Raw genomic sequence first — 9,877 nt, 5'->3', positions numbered from 1 at the left:
GATCCCCAGTACCAAAAAAAGATAATAAATAAAGAAATAAAGTCAGTCTGAGAGTTTCCACCTTTTTTTGTGACCAAGAATAATTTAAGTAACATTGGAATTACCTTTAATTTATTGCTTGATGTAGAAGTAGTTAAATTCCTCTTGGAATCATCCGGACCTGGTGTGTTCGAAAATCATTTTATATACAAAGAAAATGGTCTGTGACCCTAAGGCAAGTTAGGAGGCGCAGCGTGAAAACCCAAGGTGAGCTGAGGCGCGGGGCTGAGCGGTCCTCGAGGGCGGGCGGGCCCGGCCGCCGTGTGAAGGCAGGAACTCCCAGACCCGCCCAGGTGAGGCTGGGGCGGAGGACGACAGGCTGAAGCTGCGTCAGGCTGTGTGCAGCTGAAGCAGGCGAGGCCTGGAGCAGGCGCCCCGGGCAGGTCGCTCCCTGCCCTGCAGTCCCGACCCGAAGGCCAGAGCCAGAGCAGCCTTGGGCGTGGGTGTGGGGCCACCCCAGGGCGGATCAGCCCCAGGCCGCGGAATCCAGCCCTGCCAGGTCGGTCGCAGGTCGGCGCGGGCCCACACAAGGCCCACTTCCTCCCTCCCGCGTGAGTCACCCCAGCCCTGCTCGGTCTGAGTCACCCTCGCCCGCCAAGCGGTGACACCTGCAGCCCGGGCTCCAGCGGCTGTGGGAAAGCCGGGCCTGAGGCCGAGGCGGCAGCGGGGCACCTGGGGAGGCCCTTGAGGCCGTCTAAGGCCTTTGCACCCGCACTCCGGAGGCAGTCAGCCTGGGGTCCCCCGCCCCATCCTCTAGACAGCCCCGGAAAGGAGAGGGCGAGATGTGAAACTCAGGCGGACTGCCCTCCGCAGCCCCTGGGACCCTGACCGCCTCACCCCTGCCCGGCCGTGTCTCCCAGCACGGGGCAGCTCGCCGCCTGCAGCTCCCTGGGCTCCTGCAGCTCCCTGGGCTCCTGCAGCTCCCTGGGCTCCTGCAGCTCCCTGGGCTCGGAACACCTTTCCCTTCCCTGCCTGGGACCAGCGCTTTCCAAAAGCCCACGGAGTCACCTCCTGGAAGGCCCGCGGATGCCCGGCCAGCAACTCTACAGGGAGACCCCCGCGCTCTCCTGATGTGAGTCCCAAGTTTGCCACCTGCTTGCGGTGACCACAGGCCAATTACTGAGCCTGTGTGAGTCTCAGCTTACTCATCTATAAAATGGGCCCGACAGTGCCTCCAGGGGCCACTGCAAGAATGGAAAAATGAGCTGGGTGCTGTGCTTCTAAACCGGAGCTGGCCCGCAGGGACGTCGGTGTGCTGGGCTGCCACTGTGTCCCTCTCTAGAACAAGTGCTCTAGGAAGCCAGGCATGGTGGCACATGCCTGTAATCGCAGCAATTGGGAGGCTGAGCCAGGAGGATCGCTGTGAGTTTGAGGCCAGCCTGGGTTACTTAGCAAGACCTTGTCTCAAAAACCCTAAACCAAACCAAACCAAACCAAAGTGCTAACACAAGTGCTCCAGGAGAGAGGACACAAATTCCCCGTTTCCATGCTTGCTCCCAGAGCCCAGCACAGGGCCTGGCTCAGGGGCTGTCTCCACTCACACCCAGCACCCTCTGCCTCCCACTCACTCACAGCGGGCAGAGAACCAGCAAGAAGACGCCACTAGCACAGTGCCCTGGCCGCCCCACGGCAGGGACACCCCATCTCCCTGGACGTTGGGCTGCGCTGAGCCCTCCTGCAGCTGTGCCCCTACACACCTCCGCAGGCCAGCGCTGACCAGGGGGTGAAAACAATAGCCCCCTCCAGGGCCCGTCTGAGCACCAGCCCGACGGTTCTCATGAAACACCTAGCCGGGGCTCCAATAATTGGCTGGAAGCCAGGCATGGTGACACAAGACGGTAACCTCAGTATTCTGGGAGGCTGAGGCAGGAGGAGTCCACGTTCAAGGTCAGCCCGAACCAATATAGTGAAATCCTATCTCAAAATAGAAAATAAAGGGCTGGGGACGTCACTCAGCACTGAGGCCCTGGGTTTGGACCTGGTACTGGGCGGGGGAGACTAAGAGGAGGAGCCCCTGAACTTCCTGAGTTTGACCCCAGCACCTCTGACAACACAAGTAAATTCAGTCCCAACTGGTGATTTTCAGGCACACTGAAGACTGAGACCGGCCAGTCTACGTCGGCCTCCTCCTTTGCTCGCCTGGTGGCCCTGGGAGGGTGGGAGGACAGCGCGGGCTTCGAGGTTGCTCCTGCAGCTTCTCGCTTTTCTCTTCCTCTTCACTTCCTAGGGCTCCACTGATGACCTGGGCTGGATAGCAGCCCTCGGCTGCAAGGTCTCGACCCAGCTACTTCCTGTATCCCAGGACCCTGCAGACCCGAGAGCTCCCCACACCCCACACCAGGCACTGGCCACAGGCTCCCTGCTCCCACTCAGACGCCCTCCACCAACTCTTGCCCCGTCAGATAAGATATGGGACATTCAGTTACACATGAATATGTCACAGAACCAACAGATAATGTTTTCTAGTAAGTGTGTCCCAAACATCACATCCTGGTTGGGCGGGGGAGGTTTTTCTTGTTTTTTGGGTTGGTTTTTTTTGGTGTGGGGTAGTTGATTTTGTGTTTTTGAGACAAGCGCTCAGTAAATTGCTCAGTTTCCCGGGCTGGGCTGGAAGGTACAATCCTCCTGCCTCAGCCTCCCGAAATGCTAGGGTTACAGGCGTGCACCCCGACACTGCTGCATCCTGTACTTTCATTTTCGGAACTGCCAGCCCATATGGTGGGGCTGGATTTGTTCAGAAAGATCCGACCCATCAAACTTCTGCTAGAGAGGACTGCTGGCCTCCTGTCCCTCAGGCACGCCTCTCAGGCCCTGTCCAGGGGGCTCACTTTCTCTTGCTGGGCAGAGAAGCCAGCTGGGCCATGCCACCTGCCTCCCAGGTTCTGCCTCTGGCACCAGCACGAGGTCCTCTGAACTGGGTAGTCTGGGGTCTCCCTCTTCATTCCCAGCTGGTTTTGGAGGGTGGGGTGAGGTGGGAAAAGAACACAGCCTGCCAGAAATCCACACCCCCATGTGGAGTGGGAGGGACACAGCCTCCCCTGCCAGCCGGGCTACAATCTGCCCATTTCACAGATGTGGACACGGCAGGTCTCACCGGGCACAGGTGGTGAGCGGTGGGCAGGCCGGGTCTCTCTTGGACCCCAGGGCTGCCTGGCACAGCTCTCTGGCAGAGATGGGTAGCTGAGCCCCAGGTCCCTTGGCCCTGTGCCTTGTCACACAGGTGGGACCTGGAGCCGCAGCCACCTGGGGAGAGCCGCATCATGGTCTCCCCGAAGCAGTGGGGCCGGGCATTTCCTGTTGGGGAACAGCCACAGCCGCCCGCGCCCACCCGTGCCGAGCTGGTGGACAGGGAGGGAGAGGAGCCCGGGGCCCACCCATGGGAACTAGAGATCTGGTCAGGCCCCTGTGCCAGCAACACAGGGTCAGGACTCGCCGCCCACCACAGCCCCACAGGACTCTGGCTCCTCCCCTCCATTTCCTCATCCAACAAACTGGGTCAACAGCCAACAACCCCTGTCTACATCACAGGGCTGGAGAAGGATCAGAAAGGACCTCAGGGCCGGGGTGTAGCTTGGGGTACAGCACCTGTGAGGCCTGGTCCCGGAACTAAAAGAAAAAGAAAAGAGGGCCGGGGATGTAGCTTAGTGGTTTTGCTGCCTGCTGCGCAAGCGCAAGGACCCGAGTTCGATCCCTGGTACCAGGAAGGAAAAAAAGAAAAAGAAAAGAATGGTCTTAAATAACCAAGACAAATGACTCACACTCATTTATGGTGTGTTATCCGCTAGACACTGCTCTGATACTTCACCTCACGTTAAAGTAGGACTCCCCTCTACTGCTCTAGGAGGCAGGCCCTGTTATTATCCCTGCATCATCAATGAGGAAACTGAGGCAGAAAGATGCAGTCACTTGCTCGAGGTCACATGCCCACCGTGTCAACCATCACAGCTGATGTGCAACACATGCATCGAGGAGTGGCCGGCACCTCCGGGGTCACGGGTCAAGATGGTCTATGAAGAGACAGCCGTTGGCAGAATGGGCCAGAGAATCCGGAAACAGCACCGACTGGCCCTGCCTGGGGGAGTTCGGCGTCTCCAAACCCTGGGCCCAGTTCACTGCCACCGAGTGGCTGCACCCCTGGGGGCAGCTACACAGAACCCCTTCCGAGTATGCCGAGCGATGTACGTGAGATTGTTCATGGTGGCCCCTTCTCTTCTCCTTGCCTGATGTACTGGGGCCCATCTCAATGTCACCCATCGATAGAGAACTAGTTCAGGTAACTGAGGCAATTGCCAAGTGACAAACAGACCCCTCTGTCGTGTGCTTTGAAAAGGGGCGCAAAGGGTGGACAGAATGAGATGGTAAAAGACATCATCACGCTGCCCAGGATGCCATGCAATTTAAAACATGAATTTTCTATTTCTGGGATTTCACATTTAGTATTTTCAGACCCCATTTGACCCCGGGTAACTGAAACTATGGACCACAAAACCACAGATGGGGGGGCGCAGGGGACTCCTGTACATTGTTTCATGAAAGGTAAAGACGCAGCAGGACAGGACGCGGGGCGCACGCCTGCGATCCAGCACTCGGGAGGCTGAGGCAGCAGGAGCACAAGTTCCAGCCCAACCCAGGCAACAGCAACTTAGTGAGACCCTGTCTTACAATGAAAGGCGGGGAGGGGCTGGGGACGTGCCTCAGCGTGAAGGACATGTGTTCAATCCCCAACACTCTTTACAAATTTTAAGAAAGCAAACTACTAGCATTTGTGTACAAAACAGCTGCAGCGACTACGGGAGTACGTTTGCTTCTAGACTCGTGAGAACCCTGGGTAACCAGAGACACCAGGGTGCCGTGGACAGGGACTTGATGGCCAGGGACCGGGTGGGAGGTTTTCTGTGTCCGGAGGTTTGTTCCAGGGCCTCTCCATACCAAGTCCTTTAATGAAATGGCTGTGTATTTGCCCATACGCGCACGCATCCTCCCATGAGGCGGAGCAACTTTGAGTCATTTCCAGATGACTTACAGTGCCTCAGACAAGGCAAGTGCTAAGTACTTGTTACTCAGTATTGACACAGGAAAGCGACTGGATGTGCTCAGAACAGACGAAAAAAATTCGTTCAGGATTTTCAACCACAGATGCAGAGCCCAGGAGTGGGACGGCAGCTGTACCACCCTGCAACGCCTTTGGGGTCTTGAATCACAGCAGCGGACTCTTTTTCTTTTCTTTGAAAATTTTGTTATTCTATGTACTGACCATTTAAAACACATTTAATTTTTAATTTTAGAACTTTGCAAATAGCCAGGCACTGTGGCACTTGTCTGTAGTCCCAGCTATGCAGGAGGCTGAGGCAGGAGGATAGTGAGTCTGAGGATAGCCTGGGTGATTTAGCAAGACACTGTCTCAAAAATAAATAGCTGGGGGCAGGAGATTTAGCTCAGTGGTTCTGACACCTGCCTGGAAAGTACAAGATCCTGCCTTCAATTCCCGTACCAAAAATAAATAAGCAAACAAATAAATAAATACCTAGGCGTGGTGGTGCGCACCTGTAATCCCAGCACTCGGGAGGCTGAGGCAGGAGGATCACTTCTCGTGTGAGACCAGCCTGGGGTATATAGTGAGGCTACACTTATGCTACATACCAAGTTCAAGACCAGCCTGGACTACACAGCAAGACCCTATCTCAAAAACTAATAAGTAAATAAGGGCTGGGGATGTAGCTCAATGCAGGTCCTGGGTTCAACCTCTAGTACTGCAAAAAATTAAAATTAAAAAAGAAAAGGCAGGAAATTCTGCCCCATGCTGCATGGGCGACAACCTGAGGACATCATGCTGGATGAAACCAGCCCACCACAGGAAGACAGGAAATAGAAAGTGGCAGGGCGGCTGCAGGAGCTGGAGGAGGGAGTGGAGCCGCTCAGTGAGTAGAGCTTTGTTTCGCAAGCCGAGAGCACTGGAGGCCTGTGGCACAGCGCTGTGTGACTGTGTGAACGCACGCACTGTGCTGCTGAGCCGCGCATCTCACATGGGTAGATGGTAACTGGATGCCACACGGGCTTTTTAACTACAAATTTTCTTTAAAAAAATTAACCTGGGCCACCAGTGTGCAGCCCATCCTCCAGACAGAGCCTCCCCAGGGCCACGGGAGCACGGTACTGAGGGTCTCCAGCACCTGTCATTTTGAAGCTCACTATTTATTTATTTACTTTGGGTTTCTTGAGACAGGGTCTCACGATGTAGCCCAGGCTGGCCTCGAACTCAAGGTGATACTCCTGCCTCAGCCTGCCGAGAGCTGATTATAGGCTCCACCACCACGGCCAGCTTAAAGTGCTTTCTAAATTCATTCACACAATACTTGCTGAGCACCTGCTCTGTGCCCAGCGCCCTGCCAGCCCCTCAGTGAGGCTGATGGGCCAGAGCCAGGGTCCAGACAGGGGCAGATGTGAGACAGCAAATGCACACAAACGTCAGTGCTGGGGCTGGGGTACAGGCAGCAGTGGAGCACAGGGTTAGCGTGCATAAGGACTTGGGTTTGATTCCAGTGTCAAAGAAATGTGAAAACGATGAGTGTCACAAAGCCAATTCCATAGGGTAACTAACAGAATGCAGGGGATGGTGACAAGATCACATGGAAAAGACCCCTCCAAGGAGGGGAAATTTCAGCCTGGATCCAAATGACAGGATTCCAGCCAGAGCTCCGGGGAGAGGGAAGAGGAAGTGTGAGGGCCTAGGGGCAGGAATGAGAGGAGGCAGTGGAAATGCTGCAGATAAAGAGCAGTTTTAATGGGGTTAAACTTGTTTGGGGGGTTCAAATGCATTGTCATCTTTTATGATTTTAAGAAAATCAATGCCAGGGGTGGTGGTGCACTCCTGTGATCCCAGCACCCAGGAGGCTGAGGCAGGAGGATCACCTTGAGTTTGAGGCCAGCCAGCGCTACATAGTTTAAGGCCAGCCTGAACTTCAGAGAGACTCTTTCTCAAAAAAAAAAAACAAGAACAAAAAATCAGTGATAACTGTTTTGTCCCAGAGAAGGGTTCACCCAAAACCCCACATCTCCTGAGTCCCTGAATTAAAAGTCAGTACTCCAGCAGCCCAGAGCAGGAGGGGGCTCCCAGCAAGGCAGGTAGAGCTGACGTCAGGCAATCGGGAAAGGAGCTTCCGCAGCCCCCAGTCCTGCCTTAGGCGGGAGAAACCCAGTTGGGGAGAGCAGCAAGGCCAGCCCCACTTCCCCTGGGCCTGGGCCAGGGCTTGGGTTGGGGTGACACTTAGGGCTGGGATGTCTGTGTGTGCAGAGCAGTGGCCGCCCCGCTCCTGCTGCCTCCTCCACCTGGGATCCTGTGCAGCCACCCAGGGCTCTGGCTTCACGAGGCCCAGCGGGTCTGTCCTGCCAGGGCCTGGAAGGCTGAGGTCCCAGCTCTGGAGACTGCAGTCACACTCCAGGCCCTCCTCCAAATAAACACACACAACCTGGGCCTTCTGAACCCCTATCTACAAGGTCCTGTACTCAAGTCTCTTCTAGTTTTCTAAGTGACAACGTGGGTACAAAGCGGCTCGGACTACAATCAACCAAAAAGACTGCTGCCAGCCTGGGTGGTGCACAACTGTAATCCCAGAACTCATGAGGCTGAGGCAGGAGGATCACCTTGAGTTCAAGGCCAAACTGAACTACTAGTGAGGCCCTGTCTCAAAAAAACAAAAATAAATAATTTAAAAATAAGATTGCTTAGCTGATATTGATCTAATAGGAACGCAGACCATGTAGAGGGCCTATGGTGAGCGCCATTAACTTGCGCTTGCCTGTAACTTCTAACATGGAAAAAACAAAGGCATTGGCTGGGGATTTAGCTCAGTGGCTCCACTGCCTGCCTCACAAGCACAAGGTCCTGAGTTCGATGCCCCGTACAAGAAAGGAAAGGAAGGCAGGCAGGAATTTTGGGAAGGGCTGGGAATGGCCTGGAGCTCAGTACAGTCTAACCCCAGGCACTGTTCATGCCTCTGAGGCTCCCAGGCAGGGCCAGTGCCTCATCCCTTGGAGGCCTGGTCTTCCTCAGGTGCCTCTAGCCACAATTCTGCTCTTTATTTTGTGCTGAGCCTTGAGGGCTCAGTCCCCCTCTGACTGTACTTTAAGTCCTAACTTAGCTGCCTTTCATATCACTGTGCAGCCCAGGCTGGCCTTGAACTTGTGATCCTCCTGCCTCGGCCTCTTGAGTGCTGGGATTACAGGTTGTGCTACTACAACTGGCTAAAATGATTTCCTTTTTAAATTTGAATTCACTTAAAAGGCAACTATGTGCCACACCCCTGAATGAGTGTTCCTTGCCCTAAAACAAAATCAAAGTAAGTTCAGAGCCGCCTGGCTGGGCCGGAGCTGGGCCCTGCTCCCTGGTGCAGCTGGGGTGGCCGGGTGCGGGAGCTGTCTAGAGGCTCCCGGCCCGACGCCCAGGGAGTTACTGAGCCCAGAGGGGTCCCTTGGTCCAAGCCCTGCCACCCCGCGTCCCTGCCGTGTGACAAGAGGGCTCCCCAGCGCCCTCGCGAGGACGGGGCAGCTGCAGCGGGCGACTGCGCCCCTCAGCCTCGATGCCCCAGTGCGACCCCTCCTGCCCTCGCCCCCAGGAGGAGGAGACCCCGCCCCGTCCCGCCCCGCCATCTAGGCCGCAGCAGCTGAGCCTCCCGGTATCGCTGATCCCCCAAATTTCCGGTTCCCCAAAGACAACTCAGGATGTGGGGAGGGAGGGGCAGGGAGAGGAGAGCGAGATCAGAGACAGGCGCGGGGAGAAGGGAGACGGCAGCCGCGACAGAAAGGCAGAAGGACAAAGACGACAGTCGGACAAAGAAGACACGAAGCTGATTTGACGGCACACACTTGTCACCCCAGCTACTCAGGAGGCTGAGGCAGGAGGATCGCGAGTTCTAGCCCAACCTGGCAACATAGGGAGACCTCGTCTCGACACTAAAGACGAAAAGTCTAGGGATGTAGCTCAGCGCGAAGGCCCGGGGCTGGGTCCCGAATGGCAAACAAACATGGACGCGAGGCAGAGACAAGAGTCGGGAAGGAGAGGGACGTGAGACAGAGGCGGAGGCAGGGAGGCCAAAACTGAAAGCACAGGTGGAAGAGGCCGAGCGAGGGGTGGGCGTGCGGGGTGCGGAGGGACCCGGAAACAGGAGCCGCGGCCGCGAGCAGGTGGGCGTGCGGCTCGGGCCCGGGCCACCCCGGACAGCCTGGCCTGCAGACGGGCCGCTGGGAAGAGCGCGGCGGGCACAGGGCGGGGGCTCGCGGGCGCCGGGGGAGCGACTCACGGCGGCCTTGAGTCAGGCGCCTTCATTCGGAAACCACAGAAGCAGCCGCCGCGGAGCCGGAGCCGAGCTGAGCCGAGCCGAAACCGGAGCCGAGCCGAGCCGAGCCGAGCCGGGGCCCGCAGGCCCGCGGGGCTGAGCGGCTCTCGAGGACCCAGCTTCAGGATCCAGGGCCTCCCCTCCCCCTTCTCAGGCCCGGCCCTTCTCCGCGGCGGGGGCAGCTCCTGGCTCTGCCTCGGCGCCAGCCTCCTTCCTGAGGCCTGGCGAGACCCCCGCCCCACGCAGAAGCCCCCTCCACCCGCTTCCCTTTTGTTCCGCTGTCTCCATCTCTGCGTTGGCGCCGGCTTCGAATCCTCCCTCCACCTCAGAGTGAGCTGCACTTCCTTAAGGACTTGGGCACCTGCTGTGTGACCGTAGGCAAATCATTTACCACTCTGATCCTGCTCCCTGGTCTCCGTACCTGAGGACAGCTGCGGTGAGTGAGGACTGTGGCACACAGTGAAGGTAGAATAAACGCACCTCAGCAGCCGGGCCCCCTTCTGGAA

General features: G+C 57.0%; 1 long non-coding RNA gene across 1 annotated transcript; it reads left to right on the top strand.

The window, feature by feature from the left end:
• Positions 1 to 295: 295 nt before the first annotated feature.
• LOC147828637 (uncharacterized) lies at positions 296 to 9,877 on the top strand. Its single transcript, XR_015450442.1, has 2 exons — positions 296 to 1,111; positions 2,267 to 9,877. It is a non-coding gene; the product is annotated as an uncharacterized LOC147828637 (long non-coding RNA).

The sequence above is a fragment of the Heterocephalus glaber genome, unplaced genomic scaffold, assembly GCF_053883595.1.
Source record: "Heterocephalus glaber isolate CG9 unplaced genomic scaffold, H.glaber_assembly_v1.0 deba00000943, whole genome shotgun sequence".
Taxonomy (NCBI): domain Eukaryota; kingdom Metazoa; phylum Chordata; class Mammalia; order Rodentia; family Bathyergidae; genus Heterocephalus; species Heterocephalus glaber.
Note: the sequence above shows the minus strand (reverse complement) of the source record. Positions and strands in the feature narration are given on the sequence as shown.